Raw genomic sequence first — 25,310 nt, forward strand, 5'->3', positions numbered from 1 at the left:
ATGGCCTTTATTAATTAGGAGATTGCTTGCTTTGTATGTTTATTAAGCATTTGTTTTCACTCCTTTGTGAGGTTTCAGATCATATGCTTTACTTGTTTAAAAAATGGAGTCATTATCCTTTTCATTTTGATTTTTATGAGTTCTTAAATTATCTTCCGATCATTTATATTGCAAATATTTTCTAAGTATGTTACTTTATACTACCTTTTTTATATTTTTGCCAGTTTTTAATTAGCATTAAATCAGTACTTTCATTTGTGATTTCTCCCTTTGCTGTCATGTTAGAAATATCTTTGCTATTTAAAATTTTCACAATTTTGCATACATTTTAATAGTTTTGTCATTTTAGTTTTATTTTAGTTTTATATTTAAGTTTTAATAAATCTGGAACTTAAAAATGTATGATATAAGATATGGTTATTTATTTTTAATTGGAGTCTGGCCAGTTTTCCTAATATCATTTAATAATACATCATTTCTACTCACTAACTTGAAATTATATTTTGTCATTTAGTATATTCTCAGTTAGGTTTTATAGTAAATATGTGTTTCACTATAACCACATACTTCCTAATATATTTTCTCAACATTTCTTCTCAGATTTTCTATTTGGGATTGTCTTCCTTCTGATGAAGTACATCTGTTAGAATTAAAAAAAAAACTTTCATTCTTTGAAGGCAATCAACTGGATTTTGTTATAATGTAAAACTTTGTTTTAGAAAGACAGTTCCACTGGTTTAATATTATTTGAGTTTGGCGGTTATTTTTCTCTTAGAACATTGTAATTATGTTCTTTAATTCATTGTCATTGAAAAGTCAGTTGTTAATCTAATTATCATCCCTTTGTTGGTGCTTTGTCCATTCTTTCTGGCTGTATTTATTTTTCCCTTATCATGTTCTGTGGTTTCACTCTGCTGTGTCTGGGAGTATATGTGAACATGCAATACATTAAGGATTTTGGATCTGAAAAGTGGGATCCTTTATCTGGAAAAATATTAGCCATTGCCTGTCCATAATGAAATGATTAGACATACGTTAGACCCTCATGGCACTTAACCCTTTTAAATTTTCTTGGAAAGATATCTATGTTGTATTTTACCTCCAATTTTATGAGATGTAATTGATGTATAACCAAAAAAAAAAAAAAAAAAAAAGAAAGAGTTTCCGTCATGGCTCAGTGGAAGTGAATCCAACTAGGAACCATGAGGCATGAGGTTGCGGGTTTGATCCCTGGCCTCAATCAGTGGGTTAAGGATTGGCGTTGCTGTGAGCTGTGGTGTAGGTCGCAGATGTGGCTCGGATCCCAAGTTGTTGTGGCTCTGGCGTAGGCTGGTGGCCTCAGCTCTGATTAGATCCCTATCCTGGGAACCTCCATATACTGCAGGTGCAGCCCTAAAAAGAAAAAAAAAATGACATATAACATTGTGTATGTTTAAGATACAAGGTGATTTCATATACATATGTGTATGTATATATATACATATATATATAGCAAAATGGTTAACACAATAAAGTTAGTTAACACATCCGTCACTTCACATAGTTAACTTCCCTCTTTTTTTTTTGATGGAAAGAACTTTGAAGATTTACCCTCTACTAAGTACTCTCTACTACTTTCATATATACAACACAGTATTGTTAAGTACAGTCATCATGTTGTACATTAGCTCTTGAAAACTTACTCATCATATAATTGGAAGTTTATACCCTCTGTCACCCATTTTACCTACCCCCTTGTCACTGGCAACTACCAGTCTACTCTGTTTCTATGAATTCAGTTTTTAACTTTTAAAAAATTTATTTGTTTATTTTTTTATGGCCACACTTGGGCATATGGACGTTCCGGGGCTAGGGATTGAGTCTGAGCCACAACTGCAGCAACGCCAGAGCCTTTAAACAACTAACTGCATGGGACAGGGAATTGAAACTGTGCCTCTGCAGCGACCTGAGCCATTGCATTTGGATTCTTAACCTACTGTGCCACAGTGGGAACTATGAGTTCAATTTTTTAAGATTCCACAAATAAGTAAGATCATACAGTATTTCTTTCTCTAACTTATTTCACTTAGTATAATGCCCTCAAGTTTTATCTGTGTTGTCTTAAATGGCAGGATTTATTTCTTTTTAAGAATTATGTTGTCTCAAATGGCAGGATTTCCTTCTTTTCACTTTTGTTTTGTTTTGTTTTGTTTTTTTGCTTTTTAGGTCTGCACCTGTGGCATATGTTCCCAGGCTAGGGGTCCAATGGGAGTTGCAGCTGCCGGCCTACACCACAGACACAGCAATGCTGGATCCTTAACCCACTGAGCAGGGCCAGGGATCGACCCTGCATCCTCATGGATACTAGTCAGATTCGTTTCCACTCAGCCACGACGGGAACTTCTATATGTTCATTTTCTTAATCCATTCATTTATTTACGGACACTTTGTTTTGATGTCTTGGTATTGTAATAGAGGTGCAATAAATGTGGGAGTGCAGAGATTCTCTTATAGATAATGATTACATTCCTTCAGGTATATAGCCAGAAGTACAATTGCTGGATCAGATGGTAGTTCTATTTTTATTTTATTTTTTCTGTTAGGGCCACACCTACAGCAAAGGAAGTTCCTAGGCTAGAGGTCAACTGGAGCTGCAGCTGCTGGCCTACGCCACAGCCACAGCAATGCAGGATCTGAGCCAGATCTAAGACCTACACCACAGCTCACGGCAATGCCAGATCCTTAACCTACTGAGGAAGGCCAGGGATTGAACCTGAAACCTCATGGATACTAGTTGGGTTCTTAACCTGCTGGGCCACTATGGGAACTCCTATTTTTGATTTTTTGAGGGACCTCCATATTGTTTTCCATAGTGGCTGAAAGACTTTACATTCCCATCAACAATGAACTAGGCTTCCCTTTTCTTTATGACTTTGCCAATACTTATCTCTTACCTTTTTGGTAGTAGCTATTCTGAGAGGTATGAGGTGATAGCTCATTGTGGTTTTGATTTGCATTTCCTTTATGATTAGAGATATCAAGCACCTTTTCATGTACCTGTTGGACATTTGTATATCTTCCTTAGGAAAATATCTATGCAGTTTCTTTGCTCATTTTTACATGGATTATTTGTGTGTGTGTGTGTGTTTGCTATTGAACATGAGTTCCTTATGTATTTTGGTTAAACTCCTTGTCAGATATGGTTTGCTCATATTTTCTCCCATTCCATATGTTGTCTTTTCATTTTGTTGGTGGTTTCCTTTGCTGCACAGAGCTTTTTAGTTTGATGCAGTGCCACTTATTTTTGCTTTTGTTGCTTGAACTTTTTGGGTTAATATCCAAAAAACATTGCTAAGACTAACTTCGGGGAGCTTTTTCTCTCTCAGCTTTGTAGTTTCAAGTCTTGTATTTATGTCTTTAATTCATTTTTAGTAAATTCTTGTGAATGTTGCAAAATAGGGCCCCAAGTTTCATTCTTTTGTGTGTGGCTATCCAGTTTTCCTAACACCATTTATTGAAACTATCTTTTCTCCTTTGTGTATTCTTAACTCTCTTATTAAATATTAGTTAATTGTATATGCATTGGTTTATTTCTGAGCTCCCAGTGTGACCTCTGTGTGTTTTCATTCCATTGCCATATTGTTTTGTCTAGTATAGCTTTACAATGTAGTTTAAAATCAAGAAGTATAATGCCCACAGATTTATTCTTCTTTTTCAAGATTGCTTTAGTGATTGGGTCCAGGAGATTCTTCCAGGGATCCCTGCTTTGTGAGACCCGAGTGGGCCTCCTGGAAAGTGTCCTGCAAAGCTGGGGAAGCTGTATGTCCTCACTGGAATCTCTTTTAATAACCAGAGAAGATGCAGGCCCTCTTAGTGCGATGTTGTGCCAGCCTGGGGGAGAGCAATGTGTTTAAAGTGAAACCTTTCCTCTTACCCTTCTCAGGTGGTCCTTCTTGGTCTCTGGTCCGTGGTGTGTTTCAGCCCTAGCCCTGGCTTTCTGGGTGTTTCACAGTGGTGAAATACCTATGGATAGTTGCTAGCTGGCTTCTTGTAACAGGGACTGAGGTTGAGAACAACCTATGTCACCATCTTGATGCTGTCATTTACCTGTTTTTCATTATTTTCATCTCTTTATCTTTCTGGATTTCATTTTGGATCATTTAAAAAGTATTTTGTGGTCTGCTAATTTTCTTTCTAGCCATGTCTTGTTTATTTTATCCCTTTGTTGAGGTTTTAATTTCATTTATTTTAATGTATATTTCTAGAATTCTACTTGGTTCCAGTTTGTATGCTTAATTAGTCTTTCTGAGCTCTTGTTTCTATCTCATATTTTCAAGCTTCTTTTTATTTCTTTAAATTATATTCAATATGGTTATTTTAGTTTTGGTGCTTGAGAATACCATTTGGAGATCTTTTTTAGGTCTGTTATATGTTTCTCATTCATATTGCCTTATTTTCCTTGTATGTTTAGTAACTTTTCTTTCTACTGTGATCTCTTCATTTTCTTTGGAATTTTTTCTCTGGGAAATAGATGAGCTCTGGATTGAAGCTAAATTCCTTTAGGCAGGATTAGCACTGGCTTCTGCCAGTTGCTTAGTGGAACTACCAAATTGGGATCACCTTGAATTAAATTCTTTGCTTGAGGGTTTTTGTTCTCACAGGTGGTGTGAATTTAGACTATAAACTCTTGTGCAGACTGGCTTGTTATTAATTATCAGGGGATTTTTTTAAACCCCTTTCTCCCTGGTACCAAAGTAAAAACAGGCAAGATTTTTCATTCCCCTTTTGTGCAGTGGGGCTCATTTTGCTGAGACTGAGGTGTTCTTGCTTTATGTGTATTTTTTTAAAAGTTTACTCATTTAAAAAAACCTTTTTAGGGCCGCACCCATGGCATATGGAGGTTCCCAGGCTAGGGGTTGAATTGGAGCTGTAGTTGCCAGCCTGCACCACAGCCATAGCAATGCCAGATCCAAACCTTGTCTGACCTGCACCGCAGCTCACAGCAACACTGAATCCTTAACCCACAGAGTGACGTCAGGGATTGAGCCTGTGTCCTCATGGATGCTAGTCAGATTCATTTCCACTCAGTTACAACAGGAACTCCAAGTTTACTCATTTTGAGTAGATCCAAGGAATGATCTTTCTATTGAAATCCAGGCAGCCATCAAAGCAGAAGCTTAAGATCCCTAGGGTTCAGCAGAAACTTTAGGATTAAAAGCCAGCTTTGGTGTGTGCTTATTTGCATAAGCTTGTTTCACTTCCTATTCTTACTTTCCTACCTGTTCAGTTTTACAGTGAATTGCATTTCAAAATATTTCATAATTTTATCCAGTAGGTTATTTTTTTCAACCCTGAGAGATCTGTTCATTCACGCTAATCAACCACAGTGCCATAAATAGAAATTCTGATAATCTATATTTCTTCTTTAATCTTTTTTCCCTTGTGTTTTGGTCATTCACTTTGATAATAAGAAAGTTCAATGCTAGTATAAAATGAGACTTTCTGGTGTTTAAATGTTAAGTGGGAATATTTGAAACTCATAGAAATAGGTTTTTTTTTTTTTTTTTGTCTTTTGTCTTTTTTTGTTGTTGTTGTTGTTGCTATTTCTTGGGCCGCTCCCGCAGCATATGGAGGTTCCCAGGCTAGGGGTCCAATTGGAGCTGTGGCCACCGGCCTACGCCAGAGCCACAGCAACGCGGGATCCGAGCCGCGTCTGCAACCTACACCACAGCTCACGGCAACGCCGGATCATTAACCCACTGAGCAAGGGCAGGGACCGAACCTGCAACCTCATGGTTCCTAATCGGATTCGTTAACCACTGCGCCACGATGGGAACTCCCAGAAATAGGTTTTTTATGAACTATGATAATTTTATTAAAATTGGTGAGTTTCCAGATCCCCTGAAAGTCTTGGTAAACTTTATAGCACACTGACTTCTAAATATTCAGTTATTTTCATGTTGACTTCCCGCTTATTTCTTTTTTAGTATTAACAAATAATTTTTAATTAATGATAGCAGTCCATTCTCTGCTAGCTCAGTCCTTGAGAAACTTTTGTTTTCCTTGTCACAGTCATACTTTAATGCTAGAGATATTTATTATTTAGCCAGGGGCATTAATATCACCAGTTCCCTTCAAAAGACCTCATTTAATCAACTGCATTAGTAACCTACTTAAAGCAATCATAGGCTAATGGAATAAAAAAAAAGAGAAAACCAGTACACCATGCCAGTTAAACTATTAGAATCTGTAGGATTTGATGGGAAAACACAGTTAAATTATAAAATCTTTTTTATATATTCTACTTCCTCCTCAGTGGGAGAGAATCTGTATTAAGGTATTATTACTATGTAAAATACTTAATAGTGCCTAAAAGTGTGCAAAACTGCATTTACATAAAGTATTTTTATTCTTGCCATACTCTGACATAAAGAACTGTTTGCTTTAAAAACATACTAAAGATATATTAAGATAGGAAATTGGAAGGGCAGTAAGCTGATGAGGTTCTTTTTCTCAGAGAGGTTTTATTTATGTCACACTGGGAGAATGTATATTTGATCTTTCCCCCCAAAACTATCAGGTTATTTTAAGCTTAACTTAGCAAAATTTTTGTAGATCTGTTTCTTTCTTAGGTGGTCAAAGCATCATTATATCACTAAGCACATTACTATAAAGTGAAGAGCATTTTATATCTTACTACTTTGATATATTGAGTTAGTTCAGTGTAAAATTCCAGATAAATAAGAAAGACTGGAGGAGGGTTTTCTCTGCCTGCCTGTGGTTTTCACCCCCATTTTTTTTTTTTTTTGATTTTTAGGGCCGCACTTGTGGCACATGGAAGTTCCTGGGCTAAGGGTCAAATTGGAGCTGCAGCTGCTGGCCTACGCCACAGCCACAGCAACGCTGGATCCAACCCATGTCTGTGACCTACACCACAGCTCACGGCAATGCTGGATCCTTAACCCACTGAGCAAGGCCAGGGATTGAACCCTCATCCTCAGGGATACTAGTTGGCTTTATTACCACTGAGCCACAATGGAAACTCCTATATTTGTATAGTTGATTTACAATGTTGTGTTAACTTCTGTATAGCAAAGTGACTCAGTTATGCACATATATATTCTTTTTCATATTCTTTTCCATTATGTTTTATCACAGGATATTGAATATAGTTCCCTGTGCTGTACAGTAAAATCTTATTGTTTATCCATTCTATATACAATAGTTGGCCTCTGCTAACCCCAAACTCCCAATCCTTCCCTCCTTCCCATCCCCCTTGGTAATAAGTCTGTTCTCTATGTCTGTGAATCTGTTTGTGTTTCACAGATATGTTGATTTGTATCATATTTTAGATTCCACATGTTATATCATGTAGTATTTGTCTTTTTCTGATTTTACTTAGTAAGATAATTTCTAGGTCCATACATGTTGCTGCAAAAGGCATTATTTCATTCTTTTTAATGGCTGAGTAATGTTCCATTATACACCGCCCCCCACATCTTGACTTTTTTAACCACCTCTTAATTTCTACACATATTTTCACGCATAGAACACTGAATATTCCATATGAGACATAGAGGTAAGAATTAGACCCTCCTTATTCATGTTTTAGTACTAATGGACCAGGAGGTGGTTGAAATTAGAGCCAAGTTGGAAATGTTGTCTAGATATGCAGGCATGTATTTGTCATTAACCTATTATAATTAAAGAACTAGGAGGGGCTGATATTCTCTCTCTCAATCTGTGAACACCTTTTTCCAGATGGCAGGGCTAAGAAATTCCTGGATTCTTTGGGTTTCTTTGTTCTCCTGTTCAACAAATACTTACTGAACATCTAGCATGTGCTAGAACTGGGCTTGGGGCTTGGAATCGGTACATCCGCCACTGTTTCCTCACTGCTGGGGAAGGGCAGACATTGTTAGCACAGTGTCTGGCATGCAGTAGAAATTCCATAAATATTAGTCGTGATTGTTATTGCTCAAGTAATCCCACATTGTGCACAGAATAGCAATGTCGGTTACACTGTGATTCCATCTCAGTGGATTGGAGAAATATAGGAACTCCATTGACTTTATTTATTCCAAATTATTGATTTCACAGGAAACCCCTACACCAGGAGGAGCAACCACCTTCATTTGCTGAGTCAATGCAGCAACTTCAGGGACGCCCAGTAAATAAAAGGCTTCTTGGGGGCCAGTCCACAACAGGAAGTGTAGAAAGTATAGCAAGACTCTTAATAGACATTTTGTTCTGGGCTTCCTCCTTGTCCAGGCCCCTCATCCATTCACTGAGGGCAACACCAGCATGTGCTATCATTTCCCTGCTCCATGCTGCCTCTTATAGTAGTCTACACTTCATCCACTTAGTCTAATATCCTTAATATATTTGTTGTGTTATTACGTATTTCTTTTAGAAGGCACTCTTACTTCTTTTGGGAGATCTTTTCTTTGATATTTGGACTGAAAATTCCAAGACTGAATTCAAGTTGTGATACTGATGTATTAATTAATTAATTAATTTTTGCATTTTAGGGCCATACCTGTGGCATATGTAAGTTCCCAGGCTGGGTAGGGGCCCAATCTGAGCCACAGCTGGTGGCCAATGCCACAGCCACAGCGACATGGGATCCTTGCCACATCTGCCACCTACATCAGAGCTCACAGCAGTGCCAGATCCCCAACCCACTGAGTGAGGCCAGGGATTGAACTAGCATCCTCATGGATCCTAGTTGGACTTGGTTTGCTGTGCCACAGTGGGAACTCCCTGATGTTTTAATGTATAAGCCTCTCACTTTAGTAGGAGCGTTTGGATTTTATATAGAGCTACCATTTTGTTTTTTAAATTTAAAATTTATTTTTATGGCCACACCATGGCTATGGAAATTCCTGGGCCAGGGGTTTAATCTGATCTGCAGCTGTGATCTGTGCCACAGTTGCAGCCATTCCGGATCCTGTAACCCACTGTGCCTCCTCAGTGAGCCAAGCAGCTATAGTCAGATCTTAATCCAGGGTGCCACAGCAGGAACTCCTAGAACTACCATTTTAATATAAATATTTTAGTTCTAAGATTCTGCCTTGAAGATCATACCAGTGTGATAAACTGTTAATGAAGTTTTAGGCATGCTACTCTTAAGAATTGATGTCACAGGAAAGAAGGAAGATTCCAGTCCCCACTTTTTCATGTCTATAGTACTTCCTGTGTCGTGTTGCCCCACATGGCACTTTTCATTGGGAACTTTCAGAATAATGTCCTGTTTTGCTTTTTTCCCCCCTATATAAATAAAGAAATCAATTTGGCAGTAAGGAAGAAACTTTTGTAATCAAATGACAACATATTTTTAGAAGGCCCAAATTAAGGAAACTCTGTAGGATACCTACCAACCGTAGTGATGTTCTATCAAAAAACAGAGTGAGTTAAAATTATGGTCATACTTTTAGCACATTATCAGATATGTCACCTGTAGGGATTCTCATTTGCATTGGTGATATTATCCAGTAAAAGATGTCACTTTAGTATGTTTTATATTAGGTAAAAACTTATTTAAAAGAAAACACGTGTGTAATATCAGCCTTTTTTTGCACATTTCCAGATTATCACATTTTCATGTCGCTCCACCTGCCTTTATTTTCAGTGTTAAATGCCCTGGTTCAGTTTAATTCAATCAAACATTGATTGCACATCTCCTATGTGTCAGTTATATCTTTCTCTTGCTTTTAAGTACCAAGAAAACATTTTGTCTGATCCAGTTATATGGCATAATTGGTGTATTTTGTTTTTTTGAGTTTAAGTTCTATCTACTCAACTACATTTCAAGGTCTTGAAGTTTACTGGATTATATATTTTTTTATTCATTTTGCTATGTCTAATACTTAAGTACACAGTAGGCAGTCAAATATTAGCTGATTGGATTAAATGGGCTAGTCTATGTAAAGGCATTAGAACAATTCCTGACACATGATGAGCAATGCGTGACTGATAAGTAAAATATGAAATCATTAATTAAATAAAAAAATGTTCCTAAGGTTAGTATATTTGGGGAACAGTAGTTAGGGTCTGACATGGTATTGGGCACAGCGTAGACAATAAGATTTTGGTAAATTATTCAATTGAAGCTTGGTATAAATCTATATGGTGATAATTTCACTGAGGTTAGATATGTTGGGAGTCAAGCAGGCAGGACTGCAGTCCCTTGGTAGAAATATTTTGGCCAAGGAAAAAAAGTGTAGTGGGGACTAATCGGAAGGTGATAGGATAAAAAATAATTGATCCTTGTCTGAACTGGTTTTGATTAGAGCAGAGGACATTGGAATGAACTAGAGGCAGGGACTTGGGTGGGTGGATGCAGAATCAAGTGCTGAAAGTTAGGCAGTTCTACCTACCAAGGTTCAGTCTTAGATTCTGTTCACTAAAGACTCAGCTGACATTGTAGATATGGGGTAAGGCATCTAAGGTTGAGCAGACCAAGACCAGATGCCTGAGAAGACCTCAAACTATAGTCTTAGTTATAAAGGTGGAGTCACATCTGGGTGGGGTCATTCTGGTTGGCATCTGCTGGGGAAGTTGTTCCCTTGTGCTCACATCGTCATCACATAGTTCTTGTTATTTATCATAAGTTAATGTGTCCTGAAGCCTGAAGGCATCAGTCGATGCACACCACAAATTGAATCAAATTTTCATGTTCAGAGCTTTTGGTCACTAGCAAAACCAGGATCTGATACAAATTTTAACATATAACAAAATCCTTTTCCATTTCCTTGGTGTCAGTAGATGTGGAAATATTGAAGGTGGATGCAGTTTTCTATCACTCACATAAACACACACATTTGTGTGTGCATGTAAATCTAAGCAAATTTAATTTTAGGTTTTTTTTGAGCTTCTTTTTTTTGTTAGCGTTTCAGCTGCAGCACATTTTTCTTTGAAATTGAATGCACTGGTTTTTGTTTTTTGTTATTTTTAATCCAAACTAAAATTAAAATTTCCTTTTATACTTTTAACTGGTTATGTGCCTCATCAGTTTGTGAAAACACATTTGCATGAATATCCTATATTACAAAGTCTTTATACTTCTACTCTAGTTTCCAGCAATACATACAGTCTTCACCAGGTTCTTTGGAAACCTAGATGCTAAATCCTGTACTAAAAAATCTGTCCTCTTGTCAAGCCATCTGGCTTTGGAGTTCTGGTGTCTCTGTTGCTCTGTACATAAGCCTTTGCTCACTCTGCTTAGGTCACCCGTAAGATTGACTGGTAACTTTTCTTTTACTTCTTTGAGTAAGAAGGGGCACAAGCCCTTCCCAGAGTGTGTTGCCATGAGATGGCTGAGACAAACCACAACAATGACAAAACTAATGGTGACTGAAAATCAGTGCAGGGGGAGTATTCAGCATGGAATGTAACCTAAAATAACTTCTAGATGAGGATTCTCTGTCTTCCATAGGCCTGGATCTGTGATGGCGGGTCCTTGATAGTGTCCTCAAGGCAGGTGACACTTTGGAGGCCAGATCCAATTTCCAGAGACAGAAAGGATTTTATCTATTCCTATCTTCTAAATCCTCATTTTTTTGCCCCAGGATCTGTGCTTTATTCCTCCATTTTTTTTTTTGGCTGCACTAGCAGCATGTGGAAGTTCTTGAACTAGGGATTGAACCTGAACCTGCAGGAGCTCCTGCAGTGACAGTGTTGGATCCGTAACCTGCTGTGACACAAGGGAACTCCCTATTTACTCCTATTTTAAAGAAATCTCACAGGCATGTCATCTTGGCCATGGCTCACACCAGGGTAATAATACCAAGTTACAGTAGTCCAATATCAGCATGCTTAAGGCCTTTCAAGTTTAAGTAACATGACAGATCATAGGAAGGTGGCAGTTATTCCTGTCCAGACTGAGCCATGCTGAGTTCAGTTTAATTTACTTTTAAAGAACTTGAAGATTGTGCCTACTGCCTTCTGCTGGGCTGAGAGTCTCAAATTCTCATCTATATAAGCAACTCTAGGTACACCTGCCTTTTTCTATCCCTGAAGCCACTCATTTCCATGGGCAAACCAATGGTATTATTTAAATTCATGTATAGGAAAAAATAGCACTAAAATAAATTGTAAATTCTTAGAGACATAATCATGGCAAAGGCATTTTTGCAACAATCTGTATCACCAATAGAAATTGTATCTTAAACTTAAATATCTAGTCTAGTGTTATTTCACCATTTCCCTCAAGAATTATGTGTGAGGAAATTTGATTAACCAAAGGGGTCATCTGAGATAATTTTCCTTAAAAAAGGTAGAAATAGTCACAAAGGTGATTTTTTTTTTTTCTTTTTATGGTCACACCTGTGGCAAACGGAGGTTCCCAGGCTAGGGATCTAATCAGAGCTACAGCTGCTGGCCACAGCCACAGCCACAGCCACAACCACACAGTATCTGAGCTGAGTCTGTGACCTACACCACAGCTTATGGCAACGCCATATCCTTAACCCACTGAGCGAGGCCAGGGATCGAACCTGCAATCTCATGGCTCCTAGTTGGATTCCTTTCCACTGAGCCATGACAGGAACTCCAGCGATTGATTATTTAGAGAGACCAAAATGACTTGCAGCTACTTGACCAGGTAGTGAGTTTTCCTTCTTCCTCTTTGATTCTTTCGCCTCTCTTTTTGTCCACTTTCCCCTGAGTGAACTTCCTGTCCATCCTTGGGTTATGTTAATGGAGACTAAACTGAGGGACCCATTTGCCACAGCAATTTGCTCTTTTGGATCTTTTTATTATGGAATATTTCAAACATACATAGTAGTAGAACAGTAAAACATACCTTCATATACCCATTAACCAGCTTAAACAACTGTCAGATTTTTTATCATCTTATTTCATCTGTTCTCTCCACATCTTTATTTTTTGGTAGCATATTTGAAGCAAATCTGTGACATCATATTATTTCACCCATAAATACACTGGTATGTTTATAATAGATAAGGACTTAAAAACACCACCATACATTAACAAAGATTTTATATTATCTGATCAAACAATATTTCCAAAAAATTAATTTTTCTCCAAAGTGCCTTTTTGTAGTTGTTTTGTTTGAATTAGGATCTAAACATGGTTCAGACATTACATTTGTTTGCTATTTTTCTGAAGTCTCTTGATCTCTCAGAACCCCTCCACTCCCCAATTTCATGCCATTTATTTCCTAAAGAAGTTGGGACATTTTTTCCGAAAGAGTTTTTCTTAATTTGAAGTTGGCTGATTGCCTGCTCATGGTGTCCTTTAACGTCATTCTCAATTTTGTCTTTTGTAGACTGGTAACCTGATCTAGAGGCCCAATTACATTTAGACTCAATTATTTTGGCAAGAATGATTCCACAGGTGTTGAAGCACAGAATGACTGGTTTTTCCACTTTTCATAGTATTTTAAGGTTGGTTGTTGGGTTCAGGTGATTTAAGCCAGGTTGTATATTATAAACCATCAACCTATCACTTATATTTACATAAAGCATAATTTTTCTAATTCTGTTATTTCTTCCGCATTGTTAGCAGGGATTCTCCTGTGAAGAAGAACTTTCCTTCACCATCTCTTTGGTTTATAAAACCATTTACCAGCCTAGGTGGAGCATATAATGCTTTTGCTCTTGGCAGCTGCCTCTCCCAGAATCTGCTCTGAAGGCCCTTCCCAGCCCGATGAGCCTGATGGAACACACCAGCTGCTCCCTCACATATCACCACTGATCAGTGGCTTCCCTCCTACCACCATACTCTAGTCCCTGGCAGTCTATTTTTATAACCAACTGGTGCTCAGAGGGAGCAGAGAGCCTTTTGACAAAAGAGGCTTTCCTAGCCAAAAGTATGTGGTGGGACTTATCAGAACACTCTCATACCTGTGAAGATTGCCTGCATTCATTTAGCTCTATGCGTGTTCTTTACATGTGTGTTGCAGTCCTCAGGACTGGGTGTTTTGTGAATTTTCAGGGTATTGCTGGAGTAGACAGGCATGACATGAAGTTTGCATCCTTGTTGAGTACTCTCTGGAAAGTTCCCTGCTCAGGAACATTGGAGCTGAGCCTGTCAGCCTTCTGCCTTATGATTTCTCTCTGTGGGAGGACTCCATTTGCTGTAGGCTTGCTTATAAAAGTGCCTTGATCTGTAGTTAAAGAGAAAATTCATGGCTGTATTAATGAGTAAATGTGACTCATAAACTCATATTCTGTATTGGTGCAAGTGAAAAAGAGACAAAGAATCTAGGTTCATATTCAGCTGCTAATTTCATAAATTCCCTAAAAAGTATTTTTTTTCCCCTCTAGAATGGACCAATTAACAAGGAACTCTCAAAAACTAAGTTCTTTATTTATTTTTAATTTTTTGTCCTTTTTAGGGCTGCACCCACAGCATGTGGATGTTCCCAGGCTAGGGGTCTAATCGGAGCTGTAGTCACCGGCCTACGCCAGAGCCACAGCAACACTAGATTTGAGCCGTGTCTGTGACCTACACCACAGCTCATGCCAACGCTGGATCCTTAACCCACTGAGCAAGGCCAGGGATTGAACCTGCAACCTCATGGTTCCTAGTCGGATTTGTTTCCGCTGAGCCACAACGGGAACTCCCCAAAACTAAGTTCTTATCCAGCTTCTTCCCCAGTACACTGGAAAGCCCTGGCATATTTCATTACAATTCCAGATATTCTGACATTAAGCTCCTTTCTTCAAATTTTCCTTTTAACTGGAAGTAAGTTGAAAGAGCAGTTGAAAGACTTGCTGTACAGAGACAAAAATCCTTTCTCCTACCACTGAATCAGTTTTATGGAGTTTGTTCTGTGGTCAAATTGAGTTCTACCCCTTTATGCTCTAGGACCGCTTTAAAGATGTGAGCCCCAGGGTTTTCAGTGCATTTATCCATTGCTATATTTGAATTAAATTGAAAAAAATTCCAAGAATTTTAATTTCCATATCTTTTTTTTTATATTTTTCTATGAATTTCTTTAGGTTAACAGTATGAGTTGAAAAAAGGTTGATGACTCTGCCATTGCTCGATTAGTAATTATGTGTGTTGAAAGTGTTCGAGCAAGGTAAGTATCTTTTCCAGTTGCCTTTTCCCCAGAGTCTCCGCATCTGAGACAGCTGAAAAAAGCATGAAAAATGAATGTGACAGGAAGTGGCTTTAGTTCCCTGACATGCCAGTGTTCTGGAACTGCTTGGAATTTATTGAAGCAGAATCAATGGCAAGAAGTGCCCAGTGCTGCCAACATATCCAGTGGACTAAGGCCCTAAAAATCTGTGAAATAAATAGCTGCCTAGTGGTATTTTTTCACCTATTTGTTAACTGGTAGATAAGTTTCTTTGTTGTCATGGCAACCTGAGAGTGGCGAAAGGAAACAGTTGGCAGGTAGTTACAGAGTATCAAACTTCTTTTACTCCTTCCTACCCAATAAAAATTTTCTGTTTGTGGGTTTGTGGCTGTACTGGCATCAGGGTATTTTTGAAAAAGGCGTTCTTTAAGAATTCATGATGTCACCTATGGCATCTGAGGAGCTCTACAGAATGCCCCTAACAACCGGGGCTCTTACCCTGGAGGAGCTCACACCAAGAGCTGTTTAAGAACTGACATCTCACAAGACGGAGGGACCTGGGAGGATTATTTAGGGATAAAAGAAATTTTCCTTTGAAAATTGCCCTTTGATTAAGAAAAGAGAAATGGATTTTCTATAGCAGTTTTAATATCTAAAATTGGATTTTCCAAAATACATTAGTATTAGGACTCTAATATGTAATAATAGTGTTCATGTATCCTTTCAAAGAACTTTCCCATCCTCTTCCAAACTAAGCTTTCCTAATTCCACTGCTATAAATGGAAGCCTTATCTCTGCTTCCCAGACAGAGAGCTGAGGCAGTAAGTAGAGATGAGTTGAGTAGATACAGAGTTACAAGCATGATTAGTGTTTTCTGGATCTTGAACCTGGGCCCATACTGTTAGGATTTTTCTTGTTCCCTTCTTCCCAACCAGGATATACTGCATATAAACATTCTTTGGCAATGCTGAATAAATTTTGAGTGGTTTACACAGGTTGTAACTTTCAGTTATGTTTCAATATCCAGTCACACTTCAGGTTTAGTCTCCTTTGACTCACTGTAAAATATTGCATGCACTTGTAACCTCATAATTTATTTGTTTTGTTTAGCTCAAGGTTCAGCAGTTCAAATCCTTGCAGGATTGAGGCTGTGTAATTGTAATGGATTTAATGTAACACAATAGAGTGGTTGTGAGGCTTGTGGATAATTGGAATCTCTACTTAGTATTCAGATAAAAAAATTTAGAGCAGGTTCAAATAAGACCTTTGTCTGGGTTGAATCCAGCCATCAGTTTCAAGATTGGAGTCTCTAGAAATATTTAAATGCTTGAAAAATGCCTTAATAAAAAATATGACTCAGCTTTCTTAAGCATTGATAATTATATTGAATTGAAATTATTAAAATACATAATTTCTTAAATATTGGAAACAATTATGCATGTTAAAAGTCACATTTTAGTACAGCAGAAATTCATACAACGCTGTAAATGAAGTATATCTAATAAAAAATAAATACATTTTTAAAAGTCACATATTTCAGGGAGTTCCTGTCGTGGCACGGTGGAAATGAATCAGTCTGGTATCCATGAGGATGTGGGTTTGATCCCTGACCTCACTCAGTGAGTTAAGGATCTGGTGTTGCCATGAGCTGTGGTGTAAGGTCAAAGATGTGGCTCGGATCCCAGATCCTGCGTTGCTGTGGCTGTGGAGTAGGCAGGCAGCTGTTGCTCCTAGTTGACCACTAGCTTGGGAACTTCCATATGCTGCAGGTGTGGCCGCAAAAAGCGAAAAAACAAAAAAAAAAACAAAAAAAAAAACAAAAAAACAAAAAAAACCCCAAACAAACAAAAAAACATATTTCAGAGGCTCATACAATACAATGACATGCCACCGTATTGGATATAAATAAAGCCAAACTGTGCCTTAGTCTTGAAAATTACCCTAAGAAAATTACTGTAGAAAATACCAGTTATTATTGTCCTGAATGTCCATATTTTTCTTAGCATCATTCCTTCTTTCTCTCCTTCTTTTTTTCCTTCTCTCTCCCTTCTTGCCTTGATCCTTTTTCTCTCTGTGTCTTTCCTGTCCTTCACCTCCCTTCCTCCTTCCTTCCCTCCCTGTAGTCAAACTACTTTTAGTACTACTTTTAGTACTAGATATTATAAAATGTCTTTTCTGGAACAAGCCGCATAACTTGGAGACCCCAGTAATCTTGTAGTAAGCTTTCGGCAGTGGACAAATATCATCCTGGGACATTTCTTTGTCGCTGCTGTGTTGGAGGTCTTATGTTCTGTATCCTGTGTCTTCCTGTTTGGGGGTTAACTTCTTTGTTTTGCTGGAATACTTTCTGTAATGACTTCCTGAGAAAAACTGTGTAGAAGGTAACTTTATATTTTTGCATATTTGAAAACGCTTATATTCTAACATCACATTTAATTGGTAATTTGGCTAGTAGAGAATTTACATTTGGAAATAATTTTCCCGCAGAACTTGGAAGGCACTAACATCTGGTTTTAACATCTAGGTTTCAGTATTGGTGTGGAGAAAGCATTCTGATTTCTGAGGTTTTGCATGTGATCTGTTTTTTTCTCTTTTCAATGTTCTGAACTTTCAGAATGGTGTGCCTTTGATGTGAACGCTTTGAGAACTTGGGTGGGCTTATTCACCATTAGAAATATTCTTATTTATTTGATCATTTCCTCTCCTTAATTTTCTGAGTTTTTTTTTTCCTGGAAAAATGTCAGAGGTTGTACTTCCTGGAAAAAACCTTTCTTAATTATTCTTTCGTGATAACCATTTCTTCTTTTACCACCCCCACCCATCCCTCCCATCCCCCACTTTCTGGGATTACTCCTTCCAAATCTTGTTTCATCTTTTACTTCTGCTATCATATTTTAAAGTTTTTATAATCCTTCTAGTTCTGTACTTGTTCTTTTTCTTGGGTTACATAATCCTGCTTATTCATTTGTGCAGTAATTTAACCTCTCTAATATATTCGAGGATATTAGTTATAATTCTTCCCAAAGATTTTTCTGGTGCCTGAAATTTTTCTGTTGCTTTCATGTTCCTTTTATCTGCTTGTTTGTGATCTTCCTTTTGTGTTAGAACAGGCTTTCTCAATTTATTTTTTCTCTGAAGGAATCCTTGAAATAATTTTCAGTTCTGAGGGAACTTCTGCATAAAACTGTTACATCTTCAGCACAAGATATATAACGTGTCCCCTAAGTTTTAGATGTAAAAATTTCCAATGCTCTTTTGAATAGAGAAGAATATTTTCTGCAGTTTTCTTATTTTGTCCAATATATTAGCTTAATTTTTATGTGTAGTTCCTCTTTCCCATGTAAAGTGTCAATTTTTAAGTAAGACAGTAATATAGATAGTGGTAACTTCAAATTTTTTCCTTTAAATATTTTCAACTTGATTTTAAAAAATTTCTCCAAGTAGCCTAAAGTTTTATTACAAATTTCTGTTATATAAATTGCTAATATGTGGTATAACATGTATACAACAGTAGTTTTCCTCCTGTTTTAAACTAGAAAAAGCTGTTTAGCCAGTCTTTTTTTTTTTTTGAAACAACTAGATAGTAAATGTGAGCTTATCTTTCTTAAAATTAATGTAGTTCTTTCTTTTTAAAATAAATCTAAAAATCTCATGAAGGAGACATAAATTCTATTGAGTAACTGGCTTAAGCCAACATGAAATTTCATTTTTCTAAATATGGTTTTTGTAGATTTAAGAAGAGGTTATGACTTGATTTTAATTAATGATATTTAGAGCATGAAAATGTATAGACAATGTTGAATAGTGATGCTATTACAACCATAAGCAAAAGCAATAAAATGCATCATGAGATATAATTGTATACAAGAATTTGGAAAAATATTTTCTTATTATGTTCATGACCAGGATTAATTTTAATTTTAGTACTTACAAATTATTATAAATATGTTAGTTTCTCTTTCGCTTTTATGGAGTATATAGGCATAAAAGGGCATTAGTTTTGAAAGTTAAAAATAAAGAATTACATTTATCTAATTAATTTGAAACCTGTGCCTCTTTCTTCCTGCATAAATTTCAAGTCTGGGTCAAATTTGAGATAAGTATACATGTATTAAATTTTCAACCAAAATGAAATGGTCTCTTGATGATTGCTAAGTAAGAAAAGTTCACCCAGACGTGTTAAAAGTTGAACACTACAGCAAAACATTTGTTGTCTTTCTGTGAGTGACTGGATTTTTTTTGATTACTTGTTGCACTTGAAATGACTTTTGAGATTGTAATTCTTCATCCCTACCTTATTCGAATTACTTACTGACTTAGGTTTAGAATTCTTCTTTTCTAAATCATACCTCATCTTCAAAAATAACCATTTTGAGCAATCAGCTATGCTCGTTAAATATAATGCAAGTAAGATAAAAGACAAAGACAACAAATAGCTGTATAAAGTATCCCCAAATAAATGAAAGCATCACAATACAATTTATTTTTAACTTTTACAGCACACATTTGGCATGTTCAAAATAATAGCACAATGGCAGAAAAGCATATAAATAGTTGTTTAGAATGAAAAGTTTCCTCTTTTTTTTTTTTTTTTGTCCTTTTGTAGGGCTGCACATGGGGCATGTGGAGGTTCCCAGGCTAGGGGTCAAATTGGAGCTTCTGCCGCCAGCCTATACCACAGCTACAGCAACCCATGATCCGAGCCACGTCTGCGACCTACACCACAGCTCCTGGCAACACCGGATACTTAACCCACTGAGCAAGGCCAGGGACTGAACCTGCATCCTCATGGATGCTAGTCAGATTCATTTCTGTTGAGCCATAATGGGAACTCCTAATTTTTTTTTTTTTTTTTACTCCAGCAGTAGAACATATTTATTCACATAAATAAAGCTTGGTTGAATTAATTTGGAAGGGATTGACTGATGTCATAGCCTACTATAGTCACCTCCATGCACTCACCAATTAGCAGCAGCCTTCTCTGTTTCATGTCAAATACTGAGAATGGGCTTAAGGCAATTAACATGGTCCTTATATATAATGCATTGCTGAAAGATCTCTTTCTAAATTGCTAACAGAGTTGTTGGGTCACTGTGTATCATTTTATCACAGTTTTAAACTTCAAAACTGATGTTATTTTTTTGAATCATGATCTTTCACAGAGCCCCTACTAACACCTTGCAGAACTCTAGGGCTCCTTGAGAAATACTATGTTAGTATCTTCACATCAGATTTCTGTGAAGATTTTTGGTTTGGACCTTTCTTTAGTTGATGATCCTCATGTGTCAGTACCGATGTCTTTTCTAGGGGATGTTCAGGAACCCTCCACATTTCTACCTGGAGATTGGGGGTTATATGCTTGGCTTTTAGTACTTCTGGATCTTAGCAGTGCAAGGAGTCTGGATGAGAACCTCACTATTCAGAATGTAGACTTTTCTTATATTACCGGTTTTTACATGGTACCCCTTCCCTACCTTCCACTTTATCTAGTGTCTAGATTTGGAGAATCTCTGGTTTAATTTCTTCACAGATTTAATTCCCCATCTGACCACTCCTTGTGTAGATGTTCAGCCAATGCTCTTTTCAGTCCCAAATTTCATCTGCAATTTTGTATACCTGGTACCATCAGTCCCTAAGTTTTATGGGGTTTATGGTACGAATTGGTTTATTTCCCTTTGTCTTATCACCCTCCGTTGCAGGTTTTTGGTATTCATCTTTCTCAGCTATGATAAATCCTCCATTCATTTTCAATGTTCCAAAAGTTTGTTGGCCTCTCTAATCTGTGCTGTCTCCTTTCCTGTTAGCTTTATTATTGTGGTTTTCTCTGCTGGTCTCTTTGTCTTTATGGGATTCTACCTCTTTATTTCTTTATTCTCATCAGTGGAGTTCCAGGAAGGAATAGAGAAAGCACATGTGTTCAATATGCCATGATTAACCAGATGTCCTTCATCAGAAGTCTTAATCCCTTTCTTGTTGAGGAAGAATTCAACATGGTGAGGGATGTTCATGCGAAGTGTTAGAACTCAAATAAAAGAAGCTCAGGCTTAGGCTCAACCCAGAGGTGGAAAACTGGCACCCTGCAGGTCCAAAACAGCCCCAGATATCATTTGTTTGAATATACAAAGTTTATTCTTTATTTAATTAGTATTAGTTTTTAAATGGGGGAGAGTTTACATTATAACCAAGAATTTGGACATCTTTAAAACAAATCAGAAGATCTGATTGTCCATTATTGCGTAGTAATTGTTGGCTAGATGTGAGGGGTAACTGTGCATGTGCTCACCGGCTTGCTACAGTTGTACTCAAGTCAGCTTTAGTCACAAATCTGAAGCATTTGATTTTATACTGTTTCCACTCAAAAAGAGTGTTCCTCGGATTTAGGAAATTCAGTATGGGTTATACATTTGTTGTGTTATCTTCTGTTTACTGAAAGATGTCATTACTAACCCTTTTTATATCATGTCTTCCCTCATTTACTTTAAACAGACACATTTGTATTCTCTCCTTTAACTCCTTTTGAAGTAACTAACTATAACTGTTTTCTTGTAATCATAAGAATGAAACCATTTACATAAAACCAAATATAGATAATAAGCAGATTAATACAAAATACTTAATTATGTTAGTAACTGCTGATTATAACTTTGTGCCTTTTAAAATTTAGATACATTATCCCACCCCAAACCCAAAGAGTAATGAAATGAAACATCACTGCAATACTGCTAAGATTATGATAAATCCAACAGACTCATTTATGGCTGAGGGAAATATAAAATGTTGAGTCCCTTTGGGAAAACATTTGGGTAAAATGTATTTTAATAGTGTGTAAGTTATGTGTATGGAGATAGTTTTGAAAGTTAACTATTACAGTAAGAGGGGAAGAAAAGAAGGGGAGAAAATTTAAACACCTCATTAAAGAGAATGATTAGGTAACTTGTGATCTAGTAACATAAAGAGAATATTATAGGTTTATTAAAAAATATAATCAAAAACTCTGCTTTATGTCAGAAAGATTATAATACAGTGCTTGGTAAAAAAATCAGAGTATTCAAGTGTATATTTATACTTTTAAAATTATGAAAATTTAAAGCGTACAGATCAAGAGCATAAAGTTATTATTTTTCTGATTTTATGTATAATATAAAGTAAGTAAAAGTTACACTTTTTTTCTGATTTTTTTTTTTCTTTTTAGCCCATGTTTGTGTCATATGAAAGTTCCTTGGCCAGGGGTTGAATCCAAGCTGTAGCTGTGGCCATGACAACACTGGATCTGAGCTGCATCTGTGACCTATACTTCAGCTTGAGGCAACACTGGATCCTTATTTTTTTTTATTTTTTATTTTATTTTTTGTCTTTTTGCTATTTCTTTGGGCCGCTCCCGCGGCATATGGAGGTTCCCAGGCTAGGGGTCCAATCGGAGCTGGAGCCGCCAGCCTACGCCAGAGCCACAGCAACGCGGGATCCGAGCCGCGTCTGCAACCTACACCACAGCTCACGGCAACGCCGGATCGTTAACCCACTGAGCAAGGGCAGGGACTGAACCCGCAACCTCATGGTTCCTAGTCGGATTCGTCAACCACTGCGCCACGACGGGAACTCCAGCACTGGATCCTTAACCACTGAGTGGGACCAGGGATCAAACTACATCTTCATAGAGACAACGTCAGGTCTTTAACCTGCTGAGCCACAGCAGGAACAGAATTTTTTTTTTTCTGATGTTAAATGTGATATTTTTATTTTTTAAAGTTATGAAGTAGAGTGAAGTATATAGAATAAAATAAAAGCATTCTTAATTCTACCACCCCTGTCAATACACACACACACACGCATATCTTCTTCTTCTGTTACAGCTTTATTGAGCTATAATACACTGTATATATATTTAAAGTGTACAGTTTCATAAGTTTTGATATATATCATGTTATAAACATATATATCCACAAACATATAAATCAACATAAACAAAAAGCATATCCATCACTTCCAAAACTTTTCCTCTTGTCCCTTTATTATTCTTTCTCCTATGTCATCTTTTAAAAGCAACTATCTCTCTCTCTCGTTGGAGAAACCATAAGTTTGGAAACCATAAGTTTGTTGGGGGGTGGGGTGATGCTGGAGGTTTGGGATGGAAATGTTATAAAATTGGATTGTGTTGATCATTGTACAACTATAAATGTAATAAATTCATTGGGTAATATATAAAAAAAGAATGGATATATGTATATGTATAACTCACTTTGCTGGACACGTGAAACTAACATAACATTGTAAGTCAACTGTGCTCCAATAAAATTAGAAAAAAATACAAAAAAATAAATAAAAAGCAACTATTGATTTCTGTCACTATAAATTGGTTTGAATTTTCTAGAATTTTATATTAATCAAATCATCCATGAACCCTTTCTTTGGTGTGTTTTTTTTCTTTTTTTTTTCTGTCTGGTCTGGCTTATTTCAACCAACATAACTACTTTGAAATTCATCCGTGTTGTAGCCTACATCAATCCTTCATTTTTTATTGCTGAATAGTATTCCATTGTATAGATTTATTACTATGTGTTTATCCATTTACCTGTTGGTAGACATTTGGATTATTTGCAATATGGATATTAAGAAATAAAGTTGCTATCAGCATTTGTGTAGAAGTCTTTGTGTACACATATACGTCTATTTTCTTGGCTAAATAGGAATGAAATGGCTGAATCATGTGGCAGATGCATGTTTAACTTTTTAAGAAATTGACAAATATTTCCAAAGTTGTTGTACTTTTTACATTCCTACCAGCAGTGTATCAGAGTCCTAGATCATCCACATCTTCACTAAAACTTCATAAGTCAGTTTTTAAAATTTTAATCATTCAGCAGGTTATCTAATTGTGGTTTTAATTTGTTTTTCCAAAATGTCTACCGATGTTGAAATCTTTTCATGAGAATGTGTCTTCTCAAATCTTTTGCTGATTTATTGTTATTTTTACTGAGTCTTGAGTTTTTTATGCATTCTAGAAACAAGTCCTTAGATATGCGACTTATATTTGTTTTCTCCCAAGTTGTGGCTTATCTTTTCATTCTCTTAGCAGTGTCTTATGAAGACTCAAAGCTTTAACTTTGATCAAGTTCAATTTATCAATTTTTTTCTTGTATGGATCATGTTTTTGGCACTGTATCAAAATAATTTTTACTTACCCCAAAGTGTTTGTTGTAGAAATTTTATAATATTCATTTTACATTTATATCTGTTTTGAGCTCATTTTTGCATGTGGTTGAGTTATGGATTGAAGGAAATGCTTTTTTTTCATATATTCTTTCCTGGACTGCCTTTGCATCTTTGTTAAAAATCTACTAACCATTTATGTGTGCATTTATTACTAGACTCTCTTATTTTTTTACCTATTTGTTTTTCTTGATACTCATACCATGCTGTCTTGATCACTATAGCTTTATATTAAGACTTGAAGTCAGGTAGTATTAGCCTTCTAACTGTGCTTTTAAAAAAACTTGTTTTGCCTATTCTAGGCCGTATGCATTTCCATATGAATTACATAATTGGCTTGTCAAGTACTACAAGGGTGTCTGGAATTTTGATTTGGATTGCATTAAATCTATAGATCAGTTTGAGTAGTACTGACGTCTTAACAGTATCCAGTCTTCTGATCCACAGATACAGCTTATCTGTCTATTAACTTATATTTTTTTTAACTCTCTTAGAAATGTTTTATAGTTTTCAGTATTAGAGTATTACATATCTTTGATCAGATTTATCCCTAAGTATTTCATTTATTTACAAATGCAGTTTGTTTTTTATTGACTTCTCTTATTTTTTTTTCTTTTTTGGTTACTCTGAGGCACATGAAGTTCCTGGGCCAGGGATCAGATCTGAGCTGCAGGTGTGACCTAAGCTGCAGCTTAGCAACAGCAACACTTGATCCTTTAACCTACTGTGCTGGGCTGGGGGTCGACCTGTGTCCTGGTGCTACAGAGAGACCGCTGATCCTGTTGCACCACAGTGGGAACTCCTATCTTTCTTTTTAAAAGTAATTTTTTTTTGGAGTATAGGTGACTTACAATGTTGTGTTAGTTTCAGGTTAACAGCAAAGTGAATTGGCTGTGCATGTACATATATATCCATTCGTTTTTAGATTCTTTTCCCCATAGGCTATCACAGAGTATTGTGATAGATTTACTCAAGCTATATAGTAGGTCCTTGTTACCGATAAATTAAAAATTTTTTTTTTTGTCTTTTTAGGGCCATACCTGTGGCATATGGAGGTTCCCAAGCTAGGGGT

The 25,310-nt window shown here is 36.6% G+C and overlaps 1 protein-coding gene across 2 annotated transcripts in view; it reads left to right on the forward strand.

Annotated features, from left to right (window-relative positions):
* Nucleotides 1-25,310, forward strand: part of LOC106509220 (uncharacterized) — a 424,782-nt gene that overhangs the window by 87,217 nt on the left and 312,255 nt on the right. The window contains exon 1 of one of the 2 annotated variants that reach the window (XR_014824849.1): nt 17,281-17,412. The exons of the other annotated variant lie outside the window; for it this stretch is intronic. The gene's annotated coding sequence lies outside the window, so the exon portion shown is untranslated. Of the gene's footprint in view, nt 1-17,280; nt 17,413-25,310 lie in introns of those variants that run through there. 2 annotated transcript variants of the gene reach the window in all.

Source organism: Sus scrofa, chromosome 1 (genome assembly GCF_054392235.1).
Source record: "Sus scrofa isolate SSC_HxYL_T2T_F1_AM1 chromosome 1, Sscrofa_HxYL_maternal_Yorkshire_Landrace_v2.0, whole genome shotgun sequence".
Classification (NCBI taxonomy): domain Eukaryota; kingdom Metazoa; phylum Chordata; class Mammalia; order Artiodactyla; family Suidae; genus Sus; species Sus scrofa.